At 41.5% G+C, this 12,002-nt stretch overlaps 1 long non-coding RNA gene and 1 other non-coding gene across 2 annotated transcripts in view; one reads left to right on the top strand and one right to left on the bottom strand.

Moving 5' to 3' along the window:
* Nucleotides 1–7,022: 7,022 nt before the first annotated feature.
* Nucleotides 7,023–7,095, bottom strand: TRNAK-CUU (transfer RNA lysine (anticodon CUU)). The gene has a single exon. It is a non-coding gene; the product is annotated as a tRNA-Lys (tRNA).
* A 279-nt stretch (nt 7,096–7,374) lies between these two features.
* Nucleotides 7,375–12,002, top strand: part of LOC146401599 (uncharacterized) — a 43,579-nt gene continuing 38,951 nt past the window's right edge. The window contains exons 1-2 of the long non-coding RNA XR_014810298.1: nt 7,375–7,514; nt 9,180–9,283. This is a non-coding gene — a long non-coding RNA (uncharacterized LOC146401599). The remainder of the gene's footprint in view (nt 7,515–9,179; nt 9,284–12,002) is intronic.

Genomic DNA, 12,002 nt, shown 5'->3' with positions numbered 1-12,002 from the left:
ACGTGCGGTGAAAGAATGGGAAAGGCCCAGTTGCGGAGCCCCATGGGCAATAGAGGGCCACAATTATATGGGCTTTGAAATAGCCAGAAATAAAAGGCTGCCTCTGAAGCCTACTTTCAATAGCATCTGAGTAGTTTCTGCGTAGGAAATCTTCACGGCCAGCAATCTGGTCAGAAGTGGGTGGATAATGGAGACTGCGTCTATAAATTTCATTGTTTTAGCAAGCTCACTGCCAGTTTTTTTGGTGCGACTGATGGCTGTTTGTCGGCTCCTACTCCTCCCCTACTCCAGCCCGGGGCCTGCAGAAATGAGGACATAGAGGGAGACACCAGGCAGTCTTTTGTGATAATGGAGTTCAGTCCGCAGAGGGAGGCTAACGTGAATAATCACGACGTCGAGATTCTGCACTGGCCCTATTTGTACACATTCTTGCCACCTAATTTCTTTGAGCTATTATTGAATATACACACAACTTAAACGAATTTCCTTATGTCATTCCCTTGTTCGAAATATCTGCAGTTTGCTCAGCCGCAAAATAGAATAATAGCACCTTTCCATTGGTTTACTGTGAGAATTTCATGGAAAGGCTTAGGATGGTTCTGAGCAGTGAATTAGTGTGCAGAAAACGTTAAGCAGGATGAATCCCAAAGTCTATAGCTTGGCATTTTAAGTCCTTCCACAAACAATCCCCAACCGTCTCCAGGCCTTAGACTTGTCTCCTTGCCTTTTCTAAACCCTCCCCTGAACATGCTACGCTCCCATCAATTCCAGACCTCTCTCCATTTATCTGACTCCAGTTTCTCCTTCAGTCTTCCTTTAGCACAGCCCCTTTGACCACAGAAACCCACAAAGAACCCTCCTTCCATTTGCACCATCTGGTTTCTATTACTCCCTAGGGTGTCTAAGAAAGGGGCAAGGGCTTCTTGGTGACTCCACCACCACACCAGAACTCTCAAGTACACTTCTTTTTTTTAACGTGTTGAGTACAAAATAGTTCAAAATTAAATAATTCCGAAAAGATTTTAATGTAAAAATGAAGGTAGTGAAAAGTCTCTTTCCCACCTCTTATTCTCATCTGCCCAATGCCCAATAAAGTATTATAGTTGTTTGAGTTTCCTTGCAGTTTCTTTATCCTAGCACCCCCATTGTGTTCTTTCTCCATGTATATTGGAATTATTTTTTTTTTGCCTTTATCTTTTAGATATACAAGTAATATTTGGGTTGTTCATGATGCAATAATTCAGAGGTATAAAATCCAGGGTGAAACTTGAGGAATCCTTTTATTTTCCCTCCTTAACCTCCCCATCATTTGGCATAAATATTTTTCTATACTCCCTAATTGGTTTTGTTGTTGTTGTTGTTGTTGTCTTTTCCAGGGCCACACCCACAGCATATGGAAGTTCCCAGGCTAGGGGTCTAATCAGAGCTACAGCCGCCGGGTCTGTGCCAGAGCCACAGCAACGCCAGATCCAAGCCCTGTTTGCGACCTACACCACAGCTCATGGCAACGCTGGATCCTTAACCCAGTGAGCGAGGCCAGGGATCGAACCCATAACCTCGTGGTTCCCAGTCGGATTCGTTAACTACTGAGCCATGACAGGAACTCGCCTCCCTAATTATTTTTTCTTATACCATAAAAAGACTGTACATATTGTTCAGTGTCTTCTATTTTAACTTAATGGCTTCAGAGGTCACTCCAATTACATATGTGTCCATTTCACTTTCTCAGTTGTTCATAACATGCTGTAGTGTAAAGAGACTATATTTATCTAACCTTGGTTCTGTTGCTTTCAGTTTTTCACTGTTGGAGACATTCAACCTAAACCTTTGTGCATGTTGTTTTTAGATGTAGAATTACTGAGTCAAAGACTGTGGGCATTTTCATTTTATGAAAAGTTTGCATCAACTTATATTTCAACCAGCAATTTAAGAGAGGGCCTGTTTTCCCACATCCCTGCTGAACATGGTATTATCAGCCTCTAAAAACTTGTTTTAGTGTAAGAGGAAGTCATGTTGTGCAAAAGAAGCCAGATACTAGAGACAATATACTTTAACAGTGGTGTTTAGAGGTCAGCATAGTGGTTAACTGGGGAATTAACTGGAAAAGGGCATTGAGGAACTTAAGGGTGCTGCAAATTTTTTTTTTTTTTTTTTTTTTGGTCTTTTTGCCATTTCTTGCGCCGCTCCCGCAGCATATGGAAGTTCCCAGGCTAGGGGTCTAATTGGAGCTGAAGCCGCTGGCCTACACCAGAGCCACAGCAACACTGGATCCAAGCCGAGTCTGCAACCTACACCACAGCTCATGGCAACGCCGGATCCTTAACCCACTCAGCAAGTGCAGGGATCAAACCCGCAACCTCATGGTTCCTAGTCGGATTCGTTAACCACTGCGCCATGACAGGAACTCCCGCTGCAAATTTTCTATAACTTTAATCTGGTGTAGTTACATGGGTGTTCACACATGTAAAGTAAAAATTCATCAAGTTGTGCATTTATGAGTAACGCACTTTACCACAACTATATTATACTGTAAAAAAATCTCTAAAAGTCACTTTATATTTTTATTATAAAAATTTCAAATATACAGAAAAGTAGAACGATGCATTATGTATCTCAATTCAACAATTGTGAATATTTTTCTATATTTGCTTTATATATATATATACATGTATGGTGTGTGTACGTATGAAGACCTCAGGACCTATTGTGCCTCAATTCTTCAGTATATACTTCCAAAATAGAAAGGCATTCTTTTACATACCACATTATCATTCTCACACCTGACACAAGTAACAATAATTCCCTAAAGTCATATAATTCCCATTTCACAATTCCTCACTTGTTCCTAAAATATTTTTGCCTTTGTTGCCTATTTGAAACAAAACAGGATCCATTAAATGACAATGTATTGCATTTGGTTATTAAATTTCTTAACTCTCTTTAAATCTAGACAAAGTTTTAAAGGTAGGAGTCCAAGGATACAATTCAAATGGTCCATGAACTTGGGTGTAAAAAAAAATTACATCTTTATTTTCACCAAATTCAAAGTGAAATTTAGTATTTCCCTTCATTATAAATGAAGGTAACAAACTGTGATAATAGCAGTACTGGCGGCTTTATCACAATAAAAATTAGATATCTTAGAGTTCCCGTTGTGACTCACTGGTTAACAAAACCTACTAGTATCCATGAGGACACAGGTTTGATCCCTGGCCTCGCTCAGTGGGTTAAGGATCCGCTTTGCCATGAGCTGTGGTGTAGGTCACAGACACGGCTCAGATCCCTCGTTGCTGTTGTGTAGGCCAGCAGCTGTAGCTCCAATTCGACCCCCAGCCTGGGAACCTCCATGTGCCTTGGGTGCAGCCCTAAAAACACAAAACACAAAAGACAAAAAAAAAAAAAGGTGTCTTCGTATCATATTACAGTTCTTGCATGTATCTCAGAGATATCATGTATAGTCATTACTTTGAAATTGCTGTACTTATTAGACCTGCTACAAGATCTTACTTAATACATTAAAGATGAAGTACATACATTACCATATTATAAATTAAGTTGTTTTTTTTTTAGGGCCACACCCGTGGCATATAAAAGTCCCCAGGTGAAGGGTCTATTTGGAGCTGCAGTTGCTGGCCTACACCACAGCCACAGCAATGCCAGATCTGAGCTGTGTCTTCAACCTATACCACATGGCAATGCCGGATCCTTAATCCACTGAGCAGAGCCAGGGATCGAACCATGTCCTCATGAATACTAGTTGGGATCACAACCACTGAGCCACAATGGGAACTCCTAAATTAAGATATTTTGAAAACTTTAATTCAGTATAATTGTTTTCCTTTATGATTTATGTTTTTTGTTTTATACATTTAAAAACATTCTGGGAAAACAATTCATTGGCTTCACTGGACTGCCACAGGAATGATAGGGGACCCCGTGGCACAAAACTGTCCACACATATACATGCACTTCATTATTAGTGGTGTTAGTATTGGTTCATGTCATTTGCTTTTCGAAGAGCCTGATTCTTTTAAATGCCTGACAATCTGCATTTGTCTGGTTGTTTACTCATGGTGTTACATAACTCTTCTCTCTTTTCTCTGTAATTCCTCTAAACTTAAAGCCACAGCTGTTGCAAAGCCAGATCCTTAACCCCCTGTGCCGGCCAGGGATTGGAACCCGAATCCCAGGTCTCCCGAGAGGATGCCATTGCACCACAGTGGGAGTTCCTAAGTTGGATGTTTTTGACAAGAATATTTCATAGGTGATGCTGTGCACTTCTCATTGCATCACACCAGGAGCCATGTGATGTGTGGTTGTCTCATTAGTGATGCTAAATTTGATCAATGGGCTAAAGAGGTTAAGATACTTTTGATATCTGCATAATCAAACAGTACTTAAATTTATGAAAATTGAAAACTATATACAAAAACAAAGAGGATCAGACAATGCACTGCTGAGTACTCATTGCTAGAACTCCTAGCATACTTTCTCTTTTTTTTTTGGCTGCATCTGTGTGCCACAGCAGGAACTCTAGCATACTTTCCTAAAAGGATTCACTTTTGAAATAACTGAATGTAAAATCTTCAAATATGAGTTCCATGGGAGAATAAATTGTGTTTAGCTTAGTATATCTTTGAATGTATTCTTTTAGTACAAATAGTAAGAAATCATTAGCTAAAATAATAAATTACCAGCCAACAATAAGGAGAAAGTATAGTTTGAAATCATGCTTATTTCTTTTTTTTTTTTTTTGCCTTTTTTTTTTTTTTTTTTTTTTTGCCTTTTCTATAGGGCCACACCTGTGGCATATGGAGGTTCCCAGGCTAGGGGGCGAATCGGAGCTGTAGCTGCCCACAGCAACTCTGGATCCGAGCCGCATCTGTGACCTACACTACAGCTCACGGCAATGCTGGATCCTTAACCCACTGAGCAAGGCCAGGGATCGAACCCGCAACCTCATGGTTCCTGGTCAGGTTCATTGACTTCTGTGCCACAACAGGAACTCTGAGAGCATGCTTATTTCTAAATGTTACTCCTGAAGGAGCTGTGATTATAATGTACTCACCTGAGCTGAATTTAGGACCACATCTTAACAAACAATTGCTTTTTCTACGGCTTTAGAAATGAGGGAGCTCCCATTGTAGCTCACTGCATTAAGAACCCGACATAGTGTCTGTGAAAATGTGGGTTCAATCCCTGGCCTCACTCAGTGGGTTAAGGATCCAGCATTGCCATGAGTTGTGGTGCAGGTCCAGATGCGGCTTGGATCTGGCATTGCTGTGGCTGTGGTGTAGGCCAGCAACTGCCACTCCCATTCGACCCCTAACCTGGGACCCTCCATACGCCGCACATGCAGCCCTAAAAAGGAAAAAAAAAATTAAAAAAAGAAATGAAATGAAGATGATGACAACTGTTTAATATAATGTATGCTAAAATAAATTTAAAACCAAAATCACCTCCCAATAGGATTTCCCCTAGCTTTTGGTTGTCTGCTGGCAGTCTTTGGCATTCCTTGACTTATAAACACATCACCATGATCTCTGCCTTCATTTCACATGGCATTCTGCCATGTGTCCAAATGTGTATTTCTAGGTATATGCCTGTGTCCATGGTTCCCTTTTTTTATAAAGACACCAGTCATTTTGGATTAAGGCACATTCTACTCTGATATGACCTCATTTTAACTAATTACACCTGCAATAACTCTATTTCCAAATAAGGTCACATTCTGAAGTATTAGGTGTTAGGACTTCAACATATGAATATCAGGTGGACACAAATTCAACCCATAATACTAGTCTTAAATTTAAAATGGATATGTATTTTTATTTATTTATTTATTTATTTATTTATTTATTTATTGTCTTTTTAGGGCTGCACCTGCAGCATATGGGGATTCCCAGGCTAGGGGTCGAGTCAGAGCTGTAGCCGCTGGCCTACACCACAGCCACAGCAACGCCAGATCTGAGCCATGTCTGCGACCTACACCACAGCTCAAGGCAATGTGGAACCTTAACCCACTGAGCAAGGCCAGGGATCAAAGCAGCAAGCTCATGGTTCCTAGATGGATTCATTTCCGCTGCGCCAGGAGGGGAATAACTCAAATGGATATGTATTTAAATAAAAGTAAATATGTCTTCATTGACTTCTCATCAATTTACCAGTTTGCTTTTTCTCTGATAGAGTTTGCCTTTTGAAAAATTCTACTTACCTCCTATCACCTCCTATTCCTTCATAATGATAGGAGTATTTAGGGAAGCTTCATTTTTGATTGTGAAATTTTCCATGTGTTTCTTCCAAAGTCTGAAATTATATTTTGAATTGAGGACACTAGCATACGGTAATCGTGGAGAATGTTTGAGAATCACTGGGAATGACAGAAAATATTTAAGACAAAGAAAGAATTTGCAACTGTGAATATAAAAGCAAAGTTTTGCCCTAAGAAATTGAGTTCTTTTAGTAAAACATATGAAAGAAAATTTAATTACTTGCTTTGAGATATGTTTTGAGACTCCAAAGTGGCTGCAGAAAAAATTTTCGCTTTGAATCTCTAACTTAGAAATAAAAGGATTAAGTCCCGTGTCTGTTCACAATAGCTACCTGATTGGCTAATCACCAAAACAATCTAACAGCAGCTTAAACAGCCCTTAGTAATCACTAGCCCTTAATAATCACTAGTTTCAGACATTTTGACAAAGATCACTGAAGCAATGTTAATTATGAATTATGAATAACTTCATTAATTTTTCATGTCTTCTATCTCCTATCCTTTGGCATTCTACTGCCTTTCAAGTATACCACTCAGTAATAAATATTTTTCTAGATCGGTAACCTTTAACTGTGTATTTATAATATGAAATCGTTTTCTAGTTTTATTATTCCTTTTTAACGTGTTCAAACTACGTGTTTTAGTAGTTTTTAATGTGTTGAATTGTTTGAAAATAAGAACCTCCCGATTGAGATCAATTACTACCGTTAGTGAGAACTGACAGTAAATGTGAGAAAAGAAAAACAAAGCGCGCCCAACGTGGGGCTCGAACCCACGACCCTGGGATTAAGAGTCCCATGCTCTACCGACTGAGCTAGCCGGGCAGCTGAGAAGCTAGTACTTTCCTAGATCTTTTCAAAGTAATGAGATTATTTTGATTTGTTTCAAGACTTGCCTTTTGCATTTGATTTTTTTTCCTCATAGTTTTTTTTTTGATAAAGTTTTTGTGCTTTTTAAAAAACTATTCTTAAAATTGTGTTTCATTTCTGATTCTGTGCGCAAACTTTTATCTTTTAATAAAAATGTATAAACGGCCCTCTAGCGGCGAGCGGTAAAGCGGGCTGAGGCCGGCGATCCCCAACTCCCGCCGAGAGAACGGAAGTGAGCGTGGGGCGCCTCCGGTTTATCTGCCGGCAGAGCGCTCACTCGCTGCCGCTCAGCGGACCGAGAATGTTCTCCACACCTGTGTGGCCAACTACAACAGCTGGCTCAGAAGGAGCGTCCTGCGTACCTTCTAGAAAAGGTCAGCATCCAAAGCACAGCTGTAGATCCGGCCTCCCTTTCGCAGCCCGGGTGCGGCTTTGAGGTTTCTGACATTTCTCTATGGCACAGCATTGGTTCCCCTAAGCCGTGCCCCGTTGTTCACGTAATAGGAGATTATTAAAAAGCTAATGCAGTGTCAGAAATTAATTGAATTTATTATGGTGTTTGTTCACGCACAGAAGTAAAAGATAAAGACATTTATCCTGTAGTATATAATAGCACCTCTATGTGGGAAAGGAACTTTGTTTCAAGTCTTTCACCACTAAAACGAAAAAAATTAAAGATTTGTCCTGCTTTTCTAGTAGAAATGTAGTTGCCAGTAACCAAATAGTCCCAGCTGATGAGGGAGTGTTCTACTGGGGTGAGGGGAAAATATAAGATGAGAAAAGGCATAAATTGGAAAATCCTTATAAATTATTATTTTTTAATAATGATTTTTACTTTTTCCATTATAGCTGGTTTACAGTGTTCTGTCAATTTTCCACTGTACAGCAAGGTGACCCAGTTACACATACATGTATATATTCTTTTTTTCTCACATTATCATGTTCTATCATAAGTGACTAGATATAATTCCCAGGGCTATACAGCAGGATCTCATTGCTTATCCGTTCCAAAGGCAATAGTTTGCATCTGCTGACCCCAAATTCCCAATCCATCCCATTCCTTCCCCCTCTCCCTTGGCAATGATGAGTCTGTTCTCCAAGTCCATGATTTTCTTTTCTGTGGAAAAGTTCATTTATGCCTTATATTAGAGTCCAGATATAAGTGATATCATATGTTATTTGTCTTTCTCTGACTTCACTTAGTATGAGAGTCCCTAGTTCCATCCATCTTCCTGCAAATGGCATTATTTTGTTCCTTTTTATGGCTGAGTAGTTTTCCATTGTGTATATGTACCACATTGTCTTAATCCAATCATCTGTCAATGGACATTTTAGGTTGTTACCATGTCTTGGCTATTGTGAATAGTGCTGCAGTGAACATACGGGTACATGTGTCTTTTTCAAGGAAAGTTTTGTCCGGATATATGCCCAAGAGTGGGATTGTTGGAGTTCCCGTCGTGGCGCAGTGGTTAACGAATCCGACTAGGAACCATGAGGTTGCGGGTTCGGTCCCTGCCCTTGCTCAGTGGGTTAACGATCCGGCGTTGCCGTGAGCTGTGGTGTAGGTTGCAGACACGGCTCGGATCCCGCGTTGCTGTGGCTCTGGCGTAGGCCGGTGGCTACAGCTCCGATTCGACCCCTAGCCTGGGAACCTCCACATGCCGCGGGAGCGGCCCAAGAAATAGCAACAACAACAACAAAAGACAAAAAAAAAAGTGGGATTGTTGGGGAAACCCTTATGAATTAGGGTTAAATCCTTATGTGAATAGTTGACAGGGGTCACAGAAGGTCAGAGCAGCACTACACAGGTTACTTCCTAGATGCAGGGGACAATATAACTGTAACTGTATAATGGAGGTATCAGATTGTGACCACCCTGAGAAATTAATCTGAGTTTTGCTAGTGGTTCACTAATCTTCAATAAGATTGTGTGTCTTCAATGGTGATATAATCTGAAATGCAGGAGATCAATTGTAATTATTTATTCTAGCCAAAAAATGTTTTACATGGATCTATTAATCATTAGATTTTAATTCCAGTTTTTAGGAAATGAAGAGAGATGAGGAACCAGATGAATGACACAAGGAAGCAAATACACAAAATTAGAAAATGGGAAATTCTGCAGTCCAGTGTCTTTAAACAAGTGAGTATTGTGTTTGTAAAAATGACTTTTGCTAGATTGAAAGAGACAATACAGGGGCCATGATCATCATTTGCAATAGGTGATCCTGGATTGGATACCATTCTGGATTGTGGTTGTTTCTTTTTTAATTGTGGTTACCTAAACATAACAAAATTTACTATTTTAACCATTTTTAAGTGTTTTTAGTGACATTAGTACATTCACATAGTTATGCAACCATCACTACCATCCAACCTCAGAACTATTTTTTTTTTTTTAGGGCTGCATCTGCGGCAGGTGGAGATTCCCAGGCTAGGGGTCAATCCAAGCTGCAGCTGCCAGCCTACGCCACAGCCACAGCAATGCGGGATCTGAGCCACATCTGCAACCTGCACCACAGCTCATGGCAAGGCCAGATCCTTAACCCACTGAGCAAGGCCAGGGATTGAACCTGCATCCTCATGGATACCAGTTGGGTTCGTTAACCACTGTGCCACAACAGAAACTCTGGAACTATTTTATATTCCCAAACTGAACCTCTGTACCCATTCAATGGTATCCTGTTCTCCCCTCAGCCCCCAGTAACCCCCATTCTACTCTATTTAGGTGCCTCATATAAGTGAAATCACACAGTATTTATCTTTTTGTGTCTAGCTTATTTCACTTAGCATAATGTCTTCAACAAGTGCATCCATGTTATAGAATGTATCAGACTTTCCTTTCTTTTTAAGGCTGAACAAATGTTCCATTTCATGAATATACCACATTTTGTTTATCCATTCATTCGTTGATGGGTATTTGGGTTGCTTCCCCCTTTTGGCTATTGTATGTAATGCTGCTCTGAATGTTGGTGTACAAATATCTTTTTGATTCCCTGCTTTTAGTTCTTTTGGGTGTAATCCAGAAATGGAATTGCTGGACCGTATGGTTATTCCGCATGTAATCTTTTTTGAGGAAGTTCCTTCAGAATTTTAACCTCGATGTAAGTCACCTCCCTAATGTGGGTCTCTCTTTCTTTATCTACAAAATGTGAGTGGGTGGGGAGAGACAAGATGAGAGTAAGAGGGAAGGCTAAGACAAGGAAGAGCTCAAGAGGGTCTCTAAGGAGCTCACGAATTAGTGACCATCTAGACCCCTGGACAAAAGTCCCCTCCCTAGAATCTCACTGAATAAGGAGAAAAGCTTTTTTTATTCTCAAGAGGCAGAATTTGATTTCTACTAGATGCTGGGCCTGGGGAGGCATAGAGGTAAAGGATGGAGGACAGGTAGCCAAGACTGCACAGGCTGGTGGCACAGCTGGGGTCCCTCTGCCTCACACCATCTCAACCCAGCATTTCCTTCTCTCCTCCTTCAACATCTCAGTTTGCCTGTCTGTGTTCAGAGAGAAGGAGGTCAAGCCAGGGCCTAGGCCAACCTGACACAAAAGCACTTGAAATTTTAGTAAGGAAATTTCCTTAAAAGGAACTGTACACATCTTCCAGTGTCACCATGGAGACGGCTGAGATGAGCACTGTCAAGACCCAGTATAGCTTCCCTCCTCCCTCTGGGTACCAGCTGAAGTTAAATCGCAATCCTCAGTGATCTGGGAAGATCTTTGCAGCCAGCACGATCTTTCTGCCTCAGGATGAAGCCCAGAGTACAGACTCCTTAACAAAGCCTGTCCTGCCTGACCTGGTTTCAACCTCTCTCTCTCTGGCCTTGATTGCCACCCCCCAACCTGCAGCAGATGTGCCAACCACAGTGGACTAGAAAGAACAAAGCGGAGTTCCTGTTGTGGCTCAGTGGTTAACGAATCTGACTAGGAAGCATGAGGTTGCGGGTTCCGATCCCTGGCCTTGCTCAGTGGGTTAAGGATCTGGTGTTGCCGTGAGCTGTGGTGTATGTCGCAGACAGGGCTTGGATCTGGCGTTGCTGTGGCCCTGGCGTAGGCTGATGGCCACAGCTCTGATTAGACCCCTGGCCTGGGAACCTCCATATGCCCCTGGTACTGGCCTAGAAAAGGCAAAAAGACAAAGAGAGGGAGTTCCCGTCGTGGCGCAGTGGTTAACGAATCCGACTAGGAACCATGAGGTTGCGGGTTCGGTCCCTGCGCTTGCTCAGTGGGTTAACGATCCGGCGTTGCCGTGAGCTGTGGTGTAGGTTGCAGACACGGCTCGGATCCCGCGTTGCTGTGGCTCTGGTGTAGGCCGGTGGCTACAGCTCCGATTCGACCCCTAGCCTGGGAACCTCCATATGCCGCGGGAGCGGCCCAAGAAATAGCAACAACAACAACAACAACAAAACAACAACAAAAAAAAGACAAAAGACAAAAAAAAAAAAAAAAAAAAAAAAAAAAAAGACAAAGAGAGGAAAAAAAAAGAACAAAGCCACGGACTTTCAAGCTTCTAGAATGCCAAGTGGACTTCTTCTAAATATTTAAGTTGAAAGTAAATGTTTGCTTCTGGCATCTTATCAGTGTGTTTAGTGATGGCATATACAACTTGCTTTGGAGAAAAGTCAAATGCCTGAGCAATGTCTAATGACTAAGATGCCCTTAGGAATATAAGACCTGGAGATGAGGGGCTTCCCGCTGCCCCTTGTGTGCAGCTCTGATTTCTGCCCTTGATTTGCTCTGTGAGGTCAGGCAAATCTCTTTCCCACTCTGGGCCCCAGTTTCTTCACCTACATAACAAGGGGACAGCTACACAAGGACCTTGCAAGGCTGTCTCTCCTCTGAGTTCCTATGCTTCTTTGATCTTCC

This window comes from Sus scrofa, chromosome 7, assembly GCF_054392235.1.
Source record: "Sus scrofa isolate SSC_HxYL_T2T_F1_AM1 chromosome 7, Sscrofa_HxYL_maternal_Yorkshire_Landrace_v2.0, whole genome shotgun sequence".
NCBI lineage: Eukaryota > Metazoa > Chordata > Mammalia > Artiodactyla > Suidae > Sus > Sus scrofa.
The sequence above is the reverse complement of the archived record's forward strand: the minus strand, read 5'-3'. Positions and strand labels throughout refer to the sequence as shown.